The sequence below is a fragment of the Balaenoptera acutorostrata genome, chromosome 14 (assembly GCF_949987535.1).
Source record: "Balaenoptera acutorostrata chromosome 14, mBalAcu1.1, whole genome shotgun sequence".
NCBI lineage: Eukaryota > Metazoa > Chordata > Mammalia > Artiodactyla > Balaenopteridae > Balaenoptera > Balaenoptera acutorostrata.
In genome coordinates, this window is record NC_080077.1 from 25,426,004 (window position 1) to 25,443,340 (window position 17,337).

Sequence of the window (17,337 nt, forward strand, 5' to 3'; positions counted from 1 at the left end):
AAGCCCGTGCACAGCAACAAAGACCCAGTGCAGCCAAAAATAAAATAAATAAAATGAAATTTTTTTTAAAAACCCACACCATTCACTTTATAAAAACAAACAAAAAAAAATGAATCACTCCAGTGAACTAGGAAATATGACGGAGCTCTGAACCAACAAGTTCAGATGGTAGCTCCAAAAGGGCCCTCGAAACACTATCACGGGATTTAGGTTATCCTGAATACCACAGAGAAAAGAAGACAGACTTGCCTCATATAATACAACATGCCACCAAATGAAGCGGCAGAGATGATGGGACCCACAAAGCCTATGGCTATATTACAATCATCCCCTTCAGTGTCGGATTCCAGGAACTTAGCAAAATGGCCCAAACCGAACTGTCTACCCCCATGATCACCGTGGCTTCCCCATCTACCTCCTGGGTGTCATAATGCTTAATCTTCACTTCTCCAAACCCCAACCGTCCAGTGTAGCAATTCACAGCATGGACTCTGCAACCAGACTACCTCGCTTAGAACACCAGCAGTACCACTGATGAGCTGTGTGCTCGTGAACAAGTTACTTTACTTCTCTGTGTGTCAGCTTCCTCTGTATAAAATGCAGATAACAACTGAATGTCCCTTATATGGCTCTTAAAAGGATGAAATATACTGATACACAGGTGGTGCTGAGAGCAGGGACTGGCACGTAGTAAACCTCTTCCCCTTCCTCCCATTCTTCAAGGCCCATCTCTAGATGCCAGGACTCCCCTCTTCCCTTGCATCCTGATCTCCCCACCCCCAGGAAGGTTCTGGACTGAACCTTACTTGAGTCCCCACTGTGGTTGGTCCCCACCGGGTGATGACTCAGGAAAGGATGCCTATTACTCAGCTTTGTGCTCCTGGCACCACTGGGCTCATGCCTTGCACACATCCAGTGCTGAATAAAGGTGCATTGAAAAGACACTGGCACATGAAACCCACACATGACAAGCAGAGCACAAGGAAGAGAGAGGGCTGTAACCCTAGGCAGAAAGACCAGTGTAGGGAAGCACACTGCAAAGAAGTAGAAGAGTGGTATGTATACTGGGTAAATTAACTGTAGTCACCTGAAATGTAGACACCTTTAGTATCTTAAAATGTTAATCAGTCAATTAAACAAAGTTCAGTTGCTTTTATCTTTAATCCTTCAGAGGAACAGCCTCAAAGGCAGTGACTCTGTAATGTAATGGCAATAACCAAAGTGATATTAACCCAGGACTAAGGAAATCAAATTTAAAGAATGACCTAGCAGTACCCTTGCATTCACGATATCCAAAATTTTAAATTTTAAATGCTGAGACGGACTTGATATTTCTTTTAAAAGTATTTTCACATTTCACACACTAGGTGTTTAGAAAGTAAGTAAATGAATAATGTCATGCCTCTTTTTCAAATTCCTAAGTCTTACAATTTACTGAAACATATAGGAAACATTTTTTTAACTGTAAAACACAGGACTGGTGGCATTCGAAAATCACACCTATAACAAATTAGCCATATTATAGAAATGTATTTGATTGTTTCCTGAAAGCTGTTTCTAAATTTACAAAATTCCTAGCTCTTAAGAATAGCAGTCCCACAAAGGTATAAATGGAATACAAACACCTGATACAACCAAACCTTTAAGGGAGAAGTGGAAAGAAGGGAATCCCACATTCAGTGAGGGCCTGTGTTACACACCTCCCCTGGGACATTAGTCTGAGCTGTGACAGCTTGACCAACAAGCAAAATGAGAAAAGGTTCCTTTATACAAAGTCAGCATGGTTTTAAAAAACGTATGGGAACACTCCAGTACCTGTTTCTACGGCTTCACCGTCAAATATTCCGTAATCAGCTTCTATTTCTCCCTGCCCAAGTGAAAAAAATCAGGGCTCACCTCATTCTGGGCAAAAATCTCAAGTAGTTTCAAGTCTGGACAGTAAGATAATGAGGCTGACGTCACTTGGGCAAAGCCTGTCACTCTCTTTCTCATCCTGTATCCTTCCTCCCCACTCAGGCCTCGGTCCTCCCCCACCTAGTAAAAGGGAAGGATCTGACTGTAGTCATTTACACAGGCTGCCCACAAACCCAAAGCTCTCGACAAACACATTCATGCTAACAGGAACCCCCCAAACCAGACACTGCCATTTTCAGCTTCTTAATTGTGAAATTTACTGTTTTCACCACTCTTAAAATAGTTTCAGGCATCACAAGAAAATGGGGAGTTCGGTGGGGTGGAGGGGCGAGGAGGGGCTTCTGAAGTCACATGAGGCTTTCTAGACAAAGCCTAAGGTAGGGACTTGGTCATTTTCATCCTTGTAAACCCACTACCGTGAAGATTGTATCATGTCTAACAAACGTCTCGTTGAAGGCAAGTACGGCCCGGTCGGATTTAGGACTCTGCAGTGACTGGGTGCTGGAGGAGGGAGAGGGGAGGAAGGTGGCCACTGGGGAGCACAGCCCACTGCTCCGCCCCTGAGTCGCAGCAGGCCTTCTAGACTCAGCACAGAATTCTCTCTGGGGCAGAGCCTGGCCCTCACCCTCACTTCCTCAGACTTACCATGATCTATTCTACCCTCCTTCAGCATCCAGGTACCAAGGGCAAACTTTAGGGTTTCTGAACAACTATTTTACGACAGGGATCTGTTCCGTACAGTAATTCTTCTTACGTGGGAACACATCCCCTTGTTTGCAGAGCAAGTTCCCCTCGGGGTATGACGGTTCTGACCAGAGGATCCTCATCGCTGAGCTTCCTGAGAGGCCAGAGCATGGTGACTGAGGATACGGACTCTGGAGCCAGCCAGCCAGCCTGCACTGACTCTCAGCTCTAAACTTAGTAGTTTTAAGACCTTGGACTAGTCACTTAACCTCCCTGCGCTTCTATCTTCTCACCTGTTAAAACGGCAGAAATGAGAGTGAGCACCTACCTGAAAGGGTTGCCATGAAAACCAAAGGAGGTGTGAAGGCAGTCTGAACAGTGCCCAGCACATAACGAGCACCACTTAAACATAAGCAATTATTGTTAAAAGCTTTATCACTTTATATTACCTGATGTCAAAACCAAAGGACTCTGAATGTGTTTAGAGCAAAGCTACAACCAGCAAGTGACCGTCCTCCTTTCTCCATCTGTAAAGAAGTGCAAGCAATGTTCTGCTTCCCTACAACAAACAGAGCAGGGTGGTGTGCGTAAAATAATTCACTAAATATCTACGGACAAGTTTTAAAGAAGAAGGAAAATTTACTTCTTCTAACCCCTTAAAGATTTTCTCCTCAGTGTCAGACAAATAAGTATCTTGCTATGTGTGTTTTTCAACCTAAACAATCTTTTCCAAGCCTGGATAACAGGGATTCATAAAAGGCATGGCTGTGTTTGATTCATGAGATGTGTTCCTAAAGAACTTACATAACTCAAGACTGATTATCCCCTAGTCTGGGGGTAGAGTATGGGGAAATGCATCCTCAGAATGCATAAATCTGCAGCCGTTGTGCTGTATTTTTGCTTTACTGGTGCTTTTTAATATCAGCATTATCTCTAATATTTCTCAGTTGTACCTCATAAATTGACAGCATGGCATATCATAGTGTTTTATCACATTTCTGTTCCAAAGTTACAGATTTTCAGGATGTTTTTCAGTACCAGTATTAGCACACTGGGATATTTTGAAAGCTATAATAAAGGTTTAAATTATAAGTTAATTTAAAAATAATAACACAAATGTCACCAAAATCCATGAAAAAGTTCTATATACAACAAGAGTTCACATAATATTGCCAAGGGTTAGTAGGTATTTCTCTTTAAAAGAAAAGGTAATGACATTGGGTAACAAAGCATTTTTATAATTCAGTTGACCTGCTGGCTTTGAAAATATGAGATGGCTTGATGCATAACTTGGGGGAATGTGTCTGTTGAAATTTTCCATATAATGTGAAGCTTTTATTATTATTTATGTGTCATTAGTTGAAATTTGCATAATTCAATTCGCATATAATGGGATCACACTGTACTAGGAAATAAATTAACAGGCTGCCTTTTCTCCTGCTTGGCGATTTAGATCTTGAGGGCACTGTATCACGGAGAACTACACAGCACCCTAGCATTTCATGTACTGCATGCCCTCACCCTGAAGGAGAGGTCGGTCCAAGAGCTCTCGGAACCAAACCACAATACCATAGGATGGGAACAGAACTCCAGATTAAGTATATGTGTACGTGCACTAGTGTGTGCATGTGTGCCTGTATGTGTGCATATATATAACTGCAAAGAGACTGCCCAGTTGTTAAACTATCCCACTGTTAAGGACTCCAGAAAAGACCTCACGTCATCCTCGAGTACTATAATCCAAATTTAAAGCATTTTCCTTGCTTCTCTGAAACACTCTAGAACCTGATTTTGATTATCCTTGTCAATGGCCTCCCCTTTACCTGCACAAATATTCAAAATATGGCCATAATCAAAACTCCTAAATCATATTTTTTATATGTAATTCCCATTTTACCACCTAAGTTATAAGCACAGTGTGCCCAAAACGTTGACCTACTTCTCTCTTGGTGCCCCCAGAATGGTGCCTGGAGACCAAAGGCCACAGTGGAGTTGGCCGCTCCCCTTGCCTCTGGATTCCCAAAGCCATCAGCTTAAAAGACAAATGGCTTCACCTCCCCCCAGTCTGTCCAACGGGTAAAACATATGGCTGCATGATTACCTGGCAACATGGGTTATCTGCAGACCAGGTACCTGTCAAAGAATACGATCCATAACTCACTGCTGTTCAATATCTGCCAAAAGCTCAACTGAGAGAAACAATTTTTAAGAAAGAGTCCATAGATGATGTCCACACATTCCTCTAGATCAGAGTTGCAGTGGGGTGGTCTGGCCTGCAGTGTCTTATTAAACCAGTACAGCGTTTTTTGTTATGAAGTGTAAATGCCTTTTAGATGTATCATGCCCTCTCTGGGTCATCCAGGCCTCCACTCCAGCCCCATTCATATACTTACTCATATGCCAGGACCCTGGATGCATTTGGGTGTGTGAGCCCTGTGCTAGATAAAAGCTATCCCTTAGTTAAGCCAGGTGTCCCAGAGTTGGTTACTTGGACCACATTGTTTTATTCCCTGGACAGGCTGTTTTGAATGACGTGAGCAGGCCTAATAAATTTGTTTTATTTATGAAAGGACATTGTCATGGACATTGCTCAGTATTTTATAACGTAAGTCGCTGGTTTTGTTTTGCTTCATTTGCTAATCTGATGGACACTGTAGCGCAGGCCACCGCTTCTGTCTGCCTCTTTCCTGTGTGCTGGAAATCCGAAAGCCACGTTTGTGACCTACCTCTTGTAATGCCTCAAGACGTCCATTATTTTTCCCAACAGTATCATCTCTATTACTAATATTTTCACTTATTTATTATTTCTTATAGTATTACATGTATTTTTGAAAGCCACTTTATTTTTAGAAGAAGGAGGCTATAAATGATCAAAACAGAAATCCATTCCCCACCTCTCCTCATAACTTTCAAATCAGCTTTGCCTAATACGTTATCAAAATTTGGACTTGACGGGGGCCCAGGTGCTCCCCTCCCTTCTCACTTTCCAAAGTCGGCCAGAGCAGGGGTGCAAAGTGAGAGGGGAGGCCGGTGCTGACCCACAACCCCGGGAGCCCCACAAACACAGCGCCGTCAGGAAAGGCTGCCCCCCCTCTGCCTTGCCTGCGGCACAAGCGGTGGGTCCTGGAGCCGCTCTGCTCACCTGCTGCGTGCCTCTCCCCCATCCCACAGCCCACGCCTCTCACCCACTTCCCCTGGGCCCAGCTTCCCACTCTGCTATTCACACCCAGGCCTCTACTGTTCCCAGCCCACCTGGCTTCTCTCAGACACACCTCGGGCTGGTTCCTGCTGCTCGGCTCTGCCAGCCAACCTGGCCCCTCTGGCCTCCTTGCCCCACCTGGACCATGCAGGTGCCTCCCCCATCACCTGCTCCCAGCCTCACTGATGAAATTAGACACGGTGAAGTGGGCTCAGACTCCTCCCAACTCCACCCCGCCTTGTCTTCTTCTGGGGGTGTGTGGAGTGGGGGGGGGGGTCTCGCTCCTGGGCTCTAACCCACAAAGCCTAGACTCTTCCGGGCATTGTCATCCTCATGTGGGCCCAGTCTTGCCTCCGCTTAGCTCTCCCCAAAAGCAGCCTCTTTACCTCCCCTCCTCCCCTTCTCCCCCCTCACCTAGCAAACCCAGGAATTCATTTCTGGAAAATATGAAAAGGAGAATCCCATGTTCACTGCAGAGACTAGCTCTAAGGGGAGAGGCAGAAAAAAGAGCAATGAACTGAGAAGTTGCAAGTATTACAGACGTGGCCACACAATCTGAACCTGCTGCAGGGTCACATCACCACTGACAACTACAAGAATCCAACCAACTCCGTCTTCCTAGGATGGCTACTGAAAAAACACCAATGTAAAAAAAACAAACAAACAAAAAAAAAAACACCAATGTAAAAACTTAATAGCAAGAATAGCAGATTACTGTAGTCATCTCGCTTTTATTAATGGCATTAGCAATTATAATGACAACTTGTTTTAATAATAAAAGTCATATTCATTGGTAAACTAATCATACATACATGTACTCATATATAAGAATATAAGAAAAAATAAGTTTATAACAGGTGCCAAGTGAAATAAGGCACATGCGATCATATATATGTGTACATGAGTGTATCTATGAATAACTAGATATCACCTTATCAATGTAATTTCATACACATGCACATGTACACACACACACGTCTACTCTAGATGCAATATTATTTCCACAGTGAACAACAACAAAAGACCCTTGCTTTTGCTAACCAAGTTCTTTAACAGTTAAATTTGAACCTCGAGATCCACTGTAAACCCATCCTTTTGGCAATTACAATTGCCAGTAAACAACTGTTTGCTTTATGGGTTGCCCTTTCTCATGTCACTCTTTGAATACTGGCCAGCTTGGCATTAGCCACGGCAGGAATCTGTCATCACCTTTTGGAATTCTGACCACATTCTCTAAGATATTAATCATCCCTTGCCCCCCTGCTTGGCATCAAAGCAAATTCAGTGAGCATCTTCTCCTCGCAGTGACACGGGGTTTTGAAGCTTGTGGGTCCAGCAGGTTTGCTTCATCTTTTTTACAGACACTGGCATAAAAAAGAATGATGAAAAATATAGAAAAATATACACAAATGAGTATTTGGAACCAGGAATATATTGTTCCACTCTGTGCACAGATGTGATGCCATCAGCATTTCCGCTTTCCTCCTGCTCCTGGAATGAATCAGGGAACATCAATACAGCGCATGACAACCCTGAATTTCTTCCATCATCGCAATTGATCATGAAAATGGTAAAGGTTTATCATCTGCAAATATTATGGATTTGAGGCCAGATTTATTTAATCAGCATATCCTGATAAGTAGACTTAACACCAGTTTACTAGGTCTGACACACTAAAATCTTCTGAATCTTTACTATAAAGAAGTCAAATACAGGATAATATGAGTACTTGACTACAGGTCTCTAGAGATCTGGACATCTGCAAAACAGTACAATAGTTATATTCTCAAAATGCTGTAAAAACTCAAACTATACAGATAAACTTCATATAGGAAATATTTCTAAGTGATCTGGTCTCTGAATAAATCAGTTTTCTTAGCAGGTTTATTATACATAATTACCTAAAGAAAGAGCCTTCAAATTTTCCAGGATACTAATAAACACTCATTTGGGCAAATGTATGGCTTCTTTTAATAGCTATTGTTTAATAAAGACCCTGTTTTAGAAGACGTAATAAAAACACCAGGGTTTGTCTTAGGGTTAAACACTTACTACAGGAGAAAGAAAATACATGGGGTCTCTGAAAATCAGCTAATTACAAGTCAATTCAAATAACGTTTTTGAACACCTGTTATGTGCCCAGTTCAGAGCTTAACATAGGGGCTGCAAGTGTTGAATAAATTTGTAAGCCATACTTTCCTATGTCTTTGAGTATCTTATACTTTTTTGTTGAAAACTGGACACTTTAAATAACATAAAGTGGCACTCAAAATCAGATTCTCTCTACTTGCAGGATACGCTTCTGTTGTTGTTACTGCTGTTTGTTTAGTGATGTTTAATTCTGTAAAGTCTCTATTTTTTCGTCACGTGTAGCCACTGAAGTTTCTGCTCAGTTAGCTTAGTGGTCTAGCTAATAAACTGGACAGAGACTTCCTTAAATGCCCTAAACCAATAAGTGTCCCATCCTTCGCCAGGGGGCTGTGTGTGTGTGTTGGGTAAACCTTCAATGCTTCAACAGTTTACAACCTTACTTAGCCTTTACTCTCTGCTTACTCAGGGCCTCAAGGTCAGCCAGAGGTGAGAATGAGGGCCTCCTCAGGTCTTTCCTGGACATGCTCAGAGCGCTGCCATGTGCACAGTCTTCTAGAGCACCAGGAATACATCAGAGCTTCTCAAAGCCCCTTATGGACCTCCTACTTCCAAGACATTCTCTTTAAGTTTTTTGACCCATTTCTTGTTTGCTCCAACTGGTATCACTGCTGCAGGCAGTTGCAATGATAAAGAATTGCTGCTGAGTGTTTTCAGCAGACATTCTAAGAGGGCTTCGAACACTGGGTGACCTCTGAGCCAGGTCAAATAAAGACCAGCCCTGTGAATGAGGCTTTACCAGGGACCTTCCAGACAGGTCAAATGGTGAGAGTTCCCTGGGGCTAGGGCTTTTGGGGAAGCTCCAAACCTGTTCTTCCCCCTCTAGTGACTACGAGGTTGCTTGTTTTAAAGCTACCACGTTGGTGGGAATGTAAATTGATACAGCCACTATGGAGAACAATATGGAGGTTCCTTAAAAAACTAAAAATAGAACTACCATACGACCCAGCAATCCCACTACTGGGCATATACCCTGAGAAAACCATAATTCAAAAAGAGTCATGGGCTTCCCTGGTGGCGCAGTGGTTGAGAATCTGCCTGCCAATGCAGGGGGCACGGGTTCGAGCCCTGGTCTGGGAGGATCCCACATGCCGCGGAGCGGCTGGGCCCATGAGCCACAACTACTGAGCCTGTGCGTCTGGAGCCTGTGCTCCGCAACAAGAGAGGTCGCGACAGTGAGAGGCCCGCGCACTGCAATGAAGAGTGGCCCCCGCTTGCCACAACTAGAGAAAGCCCTCACACAGAAACGAAGACCCAACACAGCCAAAAAAATTAAATAAATAAATAAATAAATATTAAAAAAAAAAAGAGTCATGTACCAAAATGTTCATTGCAGCTCTGTTTACAATAGCCAGGACATGGAAGCAACCTAAATGTCCATCGACAGATGAATGGATAAAGAAGATGTGGCACATATATACAATGGAATATTACTCAGCCATAAAAAGAAACGAAATGGAGGTATTTGTAGTGAGGTGGATGGAGTTAGAGTCTGTCATACAGAGTGAAGTAAGTCAGAAAGAGAAAAACAAATACAGTATGCTAACACATATATATGGAATCTAAGGAAAAAAAAAAAAAGGTCATGAAGAACCTAGTGGCAAGACGGGAATAAAGACACAGACCTACTAGAGAATGGACTTGAGGATATGGGGAGGGGGAGGGGTGAGATGTGACAGGGTGAGAGAGTGTCATGGACATATATACACTACCAAATGTAAAATAGCTAGCTAGTGGGAAGCAGCCGCATAGCACAGGGAGATTAGCTCGGTGCTTTGTGACCACCTAAAGGGGTGGGATGGGGAGGGTGGGAGGGAGGGAGATGCAAGAGGGAAGAGATATGGGAACATATGTATATGTATAACTGATTCACTTTGTTGTAAAGCAGAAACTAACACACCATTGTAAAGCAATTATACTCCAATAAAGATGTTTAAAAAAAAAAAAAGCTACCACGCATACTACTATATAAAAAATAAACAACAAGGTCCTACTGAATAGCACAGGGAACTATATTCACTATCTTGTAACAACCTATAATGGAAAAGAATCTAAAAAGTATATACATATATACACATACATACGTGTGCGTGTGTGTGTGTATATATATATATACACACACACAGACACAAACACACACACATATACACAGCAGAGTGATTCAGGTATCACTCTGCTGTATACCTGAAACTAAAACAACATTGTAAATCAACTATACTTCAAATATATATATAAATTTTAAAAAATAAAGCTACCACAGAGCTAGGGAGAAGGAATGGGAATAAAGCAAGTTAAAAGAAAACAAAATTCACTGTTCTTACTACAATCATTTCCCCGAATAAACACTCCTAGGATTATTGCAAGCCTTTAGTTAATTTCCAGAATTTTGAAAAGTTGATTTTGATCATTTTTGCCAGTGTTCTCATTATTTCTACGGAAAGGCAGATTTATAGATGTCCTTCTTCTGTCATTCCAGAAGTGCTTCTTAATATAGATTTAAGTTTAAATACATATTTTGTTACAGAAAAATGATAAGATGATCAATAAGAGAGTTTCAAGCAGGATGATACTATTTCTTCAGATCAGACAGATTCTGGGTAAGAATTTAAAAATAAAGAAAAAAATGTAGGGACTTCCCTGGTGGTGCAGTGGTTAAGAATCCGCCTGCCAATGCAGGAGACATGGGTTCAAGCCCTGGCCTGGGAAAATCCTACATGTCGCAGAGCAACTAAGCCTGTGTGCCACAACTACTGAGCCTGTGCTCTAGAGCCCGTGAGCCACAACTACTGAGCCCGCGTGCTGCAACTACTGAAGCCCGTGTGCCTAGAGCCCGTGCTCTGCAAGCCCCCGCTTGCCACAACTAGAGAAAGCCCGCGCACAGCAACGAAGACCCAACGCAGCCAATAAATTAATAAATAAATAAATTTATTTAAAAAAAAAAAAAAGAAAAAATGTAAAATTTCTGATCATTATCTCTTAAATGGCTGATAATGGTTAGCAAGTTACTATGATATTTGGATTCTGTTTAAATACATTAAAATGACACCATTTACAACAAACCGGAGACTGTATCCTCTGCATTTACTTAAACCTTTAAAAAAAACTGGGTGTGACAGTATTAATATGCAAAAGAAAGTTTGTTTTCTCAAATTCTTTTAGAGGATACACAAGCAAAAAATTTTTATCACCACCTTCAAATCAGCCTTCTCCTGCATTTGCAGGGCAGAAGTTGAGACACAGATGTAGAGAACGGACATATGGACACCAAGGGGGGAAAACTGCGGTGGGGTGGGGATGGTGTTGTGCTGAATTGGGCGAGTGGGATTGACATGTATACACTGATGTGTATAAAATTGATGCCTAATAAGAACCTGCAGTATAAAAAAACAAACAAACAAAACAACTAATACTAAACTTTCATTGGGTTATTTGTATGGAAATATGTTAATATAAATGTTTCAGACATTATATGAAATTTCTAAAAATCTTTTATGTTCTGGTATAATGTTGTAAGTCATAATCCTAGTTATTACCTTAAAATGTATATCTCAGAAATAACTAATTTTCTTGTCAACTGCATTATTATGAACTTTCATCAAATTTTTAACTGTGGTCATTTTTAAGTCTTTTGTCATTTACAGACAGTTCTGGGTGTACTCTGATGCTTTTGCAAATATGTTCCTATAAAAGGCTTTCATCTTCAAGAAATTCATGGAAAAGACTCTGACAAGTACAGGTTTCTGGTAACTGACTGTACTGCTGAACTGAATGAATAAGCATTTTCAGAACTCTAATGAAAAACTGATGAACTCATAAAAGTGCTAACAAAAGATCAAGATGAAAAAAGAAATTAATTACATGGGACTGAGTGAACTGATGAGGATGAGTATAATTTTTGTGACTTTCTGTCTGAATTAAAAAAAAAAAAATCCAACAAGGACTCAAAGGCAAAGAATATACAAATCAATTTTCACTGCAAAGTAAAGGAGCTGTTACAGTGGAGGATTACTGGACTGAATGTCAATATTATGACATAGTATGAGTGTGTTTCATGTTTGGTAATTGCAATCATTGTTGCTTTTGTTGTGGTCATCCATGTACAATGCTTGGTGTCAGTCTATTTATCTCTTGTAAAAATAAAATACAGTGTGTGTGTGTTAAAAAAAATAAAATAAAAATAAAAAAATAAAAATTACACTTTGACGACATCATACACACATTCAGGAACCTCGGAAACTCCCAGACTGAAGCCCCATATCCTCTGGCTATGATCAAGGAGCTCCACAACTAGGTCCCCAGGCTGGATCTCCCACCTGGTCACCCACCAGGCCCTCGCCCCAAGCCTCTGCTTCAGCTGCCATCCCTCCCTGAGGGGCAGTGCAGAGTGCAGATCAGAAGGGGGAGGAGTGGACCCGGACCACTGTGCCCACACCACACCTCAAACTCACCAGGGGGTTAAAAATAATTTCTTGACTAACTGGTGAGTATTCTTTGAAGTGAAAACTAAAAAAGTTTTAAAATAAATGTTCTCAAATATTTTGAGATCTTTCTCTACTAAAAATTTTTAAAAGACACTAAGTTCTGTACAAAAGGGAAGCTAATACTTTCAAAATATTTTGTCAACTTGTTTTAATTAGTATAGGAGCTATAGTAAAGCTCACTTAAGCATATCTGTCTTAACCTCTGATTTAGTTTATCCTCCCTTATGTTATTTTAGTGTGTGAGACTGTTCCAAAGAGGGTAGCGAGTTGAGTACATGGAGATTACATTCAGTTAAACATGTTTTTATGCTTTGAGTAGGATTTAAACACAAGGCTTTTCACTCAGACAAACTCAGACAAATCTATCCAAATAAACATGGAAGCCTCACATTCTCCCTCAACCAAAAAACAAAACAACAATGTGCTCTTCAACTATATTTAACAACTTGGGGTTTTAACATTCTCTTAATATACTGGGTTTATTCTCCTAGATTCACTCTTTTCTTACGTTCAATTAAAACTCAAAAGCCTACCCAGCCTCAAGTTCAAACTAAATAGAAAGCTACAGGCTTCTATTTTACCCATTTTTTAATTTCCATTCTGGCTCCAACACTCTGACATCAGTAAGAAATCTGTATAAATAATGACTTTAAAGTAGAAAATTCATATTTTTTCTTGTCTACCAAAGGCCAGGTCAAGACCTAAAAGGACATGGACCCAAAATATGTCTGGTTTAGGCTGAATATCAGGATGAAGATAATGGTTTCATAGTTTTCCCTGAATGTCTCTTAAAAATACCAAAATATCAGAATAGAAATAAGACAATCCCTTGGTTCAGATTCTACAAACACGTCCTGAGCCCAAAAGAGGATCCTTTAGTGATCTGCCCAAGTCATTCAGCTGGTAAGGGGCCTTCCCTCTTCCATTCCCACCCACACTGCACACAGATCAATAAAGAACACAGAGCCAGTTTATAAGGAGAGGAGGCAGTGACCAACAGCTTTGTGTAATCAGGTCATAGTAAGCAGTTCGATAATTTGGAATAGTGTCTCATTCAAAATTATAGAACTGCTTACTATGATCTGGTTACATAAAAGTTTATTCAATATGGTCAATGTCCATATTAATCCTCAGAATTATTTAAAAACTAGGTCTACAGAAAGTCAAGTTAAAGAAGCAAGTGCTTAGGGCTTCCCTGGTGGCGCAGTGGTTAAGAATCAGCCTGCCAATGCAGGGGACACGGGTTCGAGCCCTGGTCCGGGAAGATCCCACATGCCGTGGAGCAGCTAAGCCCATGCGCCACAACTACTGAGCCTGTGCTCTGGAGCCCATGAGCCACAACTACTGAGGCCCGCGCGCCTAGAGCCCATGCTCCGCAACAAGAGAAGCCACGGCAATGAGAAGCCCGTGCACCACAGTGAAGAGTAGCCCCTGCTCGCCACAACTAGAGAAAGCCCACATGCAGCAGTGAAGACCCAACACAGCCAAAAATAAAATAAATGAAATAAATACATTTATGAAAAAAAGCAAGTGCTTAAACCCAATTACAGTATAAAGGTTTCCCAATCTTTGCACTCCTTAAAAACAAAGACGTAAATCTACTCTAGCTAACAGAATTGCTAATTTCAAAAATAAATAAATAAATAAGCCATGAGCAAAGGCTTACTCGTTTCTTAATGAGAATAAAGCAACTTTTCTTGGAAAGAATGTAAAGAAACGGCACTCTATCAGTATGGAGACTATCGAATAGGGCAGCAGAAAGAGCACTGATGTTGAGAAACAGAAGCTCAACCTGCTTCTCCTGAACCCTGTTTGGGTCAACATGCCAACCCCCAAGAAGATTTTTAGGGTTACTACTGCATTTAAATCAATAAACCCCCAGTACAACGTGGTTAAATTCATCTCCGTACTCTATCTTTACCCTAAACTAAACTAAATCCTTACACTCCTTTGTTTTCCATGTGCCTTTTCTGTCCTGCTGAACTCCCTGAAAAATATACTCTTTCAGCTCCCCTGCCTTCCCATCAAAATAAACCTGGGAAAATACTTTATAGCAGCGGTCCCCAACCTTTTTGGCACCAGGGACCAGTTTCCTGGAAGACAGTTTTTCCATAGACGGTGGCGGGGGATGGTTCAGGCGATAATGCGAGTGATGGGGCGCGATGGGGAGCGGCAGGTGAAGCTTCGCTCACTCATCCACCACTCGCCTCCTGCTGCGCGGCCCGGTTCCTAACAGGCCGGGACCGACACCAGTCCGCGGCCCGGGGGTTGGGGACCCCTGCTTTACAGCAATCCTTCCCACCCTGGCCGTCACTCTGCTGGGATCTAGGGAGAAAAGACAAAGCTTTTGCCTGTGGGCCACACCACTCAGCCTATTTCTGAAACGATGCATCAGCAACCAACAAGCAACTTATAGAATCTGTTGCAACAAGGAAAGACTTGTCAAAGGAGAGGGCATGTCTAAGTCTTATACAGACCTCAGTAAAAGTGAAAACGAGACTCAAAAATAAATTATGTCTATGTCCAAGCCCAGTAGTTCACCACATATACACACTCAACACAGCTGCTATAATATGACTTGTTTTCAGAAGAGTAAGCCATAAAAGTTCCTACTGCAGAGGAAGCTAGAAGTTTAGAGCCCAGTGATACATTAAGCCAATGATGTCATTATAACTTGACATTCATTCCTTTTCCAATTACTAACTTTTGTGGAACACAGATACAATTTCATAGTATGACTATTTTCAAAGACTCAAAACTGTTCATTTCTAGGCTTTCCTGGTGGCACAGTGGTTAAGAATCCGCCTGCCAAGGCAGGGGACACAGGTTCGAGCCCTGGTCCGGGAAGATCCCACATGCCACAGAGCAACTAAGCCCATGCACCACAACTACTGAGCCTGCACTCTAGAGCCCGCAAGCCACAACTACTGAGCCCACGCGCCTAGAGCCCGTGCTCCGCAACAAGAGAAGCCACCTCAATGAGAAGCCCGCGCACCTCAACAAAGAGTAGCCCCAGCTCGCCACAAGTAAAGAAAGCCTGCGCGCAGCAACGAAGACCCAACGCAGCTAAAACTAAAATAAAATAAATAAATTTATTTTAAAAAAACTATTCATTTCTAAACTGTTCATTTCTAAACTCATTTATAAAAGAGTTACCAAAAACATCCAGAAATTTGTCTTTTGCCATAAGAGAATTTGTCCAGTTAAATATAGTTCTATTAAAATATATAAATATATACAAATGTATATATGATTATATTCCATATAAATTCTAAACAGTATTTCCAAGTCTGTCAAGAGAAAAACATTTCAAATTAATTCTTTAAAAATTCTTCCAAGTCATCTTTAGATCACATATCTCATGGAACATTAAAAAATAAATTATGAGGAAAACTGATATATTCCAAAGTCAAAAATTTCAAATCCGACTATCTCAAAGAGGAGGCTTGTTTTTAATCAACCAAATCTCAAGAAAAACAATGATTTAAAAAACCACATCCATACATTTACATAAACACACTGATACAGATACATACCCACTATCACGTGCCTGTAGAAGTTATTTTGATAAAATCCATAATACGGTTTGGTACATTCACAATTCTTTAAACTTATTTAAAATGCAAAATGTGAAAGGGAGGTAGGGAAACAACTGAAAGTCGTAAGTAAGCATTCCACATGCTTTTACAACACAAACTCCTACTCCATAGGACCCTAGAGGCAGATAAATAGCAGAAAGCAGAAAGGCCTGAAGTGAATGGAGATACAAACTAAAGAAAGTGTGATTACAGATACAGGTACACCAGTGTAAATCATGAAGTACAACAGGCCAAAAGTAAGGCTCTGTTAATCAAATGGCTAAAATCACAGTACAGTCTGCGGTTATAATGAAACCTGGGGGCAGATGATTCACAGATCACAACAAAACCATACACAAGTCAGCTATCCTCAGGCTGGTGAAAGCATCCTCCCCAAGGCTTCAGCCTCCACAGCCCTTCCCCACAGTGGGGTCACAAACTCTAGAAGGAGCTCCCTCAAGGAGTTGGGCTTGCCCTGAGGCCAGCAGGTGAGCACTGCATATTCTCTGGGAAAATCCACATAGCGAGAGCTCCCAGACCTGAACTTGTAGAGAAACTAAAGGCTCCCCGAAGGAAGCAGAGTAAGGATTTTAGAAGAGTAACATTCACTGCAAACTCTGTGGGGCAAAGCCCAGGTTGGCCCTGGGTTCTTTCAACAAATCGGAGTGTGCATTCATCACTAAGGGAAGCAGGCACACCACAACATGACAAACTAAAAACCAAAAACCCAACTAGAAAACGCTAAAAAACCCCAAATCATGACACAACCGTTTGCTTTTTCAAACAGATCTATGGTTTTTTTGCAAGGAGTTAGTCACAAACAATAACATGTTATCCTCGTTTTCCACAGATAAGAATAGTTGGGGTCAGAAAGGTTCATCAGCCTTGCAAAATGGCAGACCTCAAGTTATGACCTGTGTCTCTCAAATCTCACACTCTTTAAACAAGCAATGCATTTGGGAACCTCTTCCAAGCCACAGACATTTGAGAAGCACAGGGCAGACTGGATCAGCGTGACACACAGGGTGCAAATAAACTCTTGGTTCAATTCAGTACTATGTTCTCATTTTATTAACAAAGAAATGTAATTTCAGCGCAAGTGCCAGAAAGACAAAAATGAGAACTTTCCTATGATTCAGCATTTAAGTTTATTATCACAAGGAAGTTATGGGTAATTTAGCCTTAAGAGGCCTCAGTTTGTAGCAGAGGCGATAAGTAAATAACAAGCCTTTATCTACAAGTTTCAAAGTCCTTGGAACTGGCTCGAATAAAAACCGCAGGGGATTTTAGGAATGCGCAGGAAATGACAGGTGTTGAGCACAGGAGCTTCAGC

General features: G+C 41.4%; 1 protein-coding gene across 6 annotated transcripts in view; it reads right to left on the reverse strand.

The window, feature by feature from the left end:
* HECA (hdc homolog, cell cycle regulator) overlaps positions 1-17,337 on the reverse strand; it is a 45,604-nt gene that overhangs the window by 15,768 nt on the left and 12,499 nt on the right. The gene's annotated exons all lie outside the window — the stretch shown is intronic.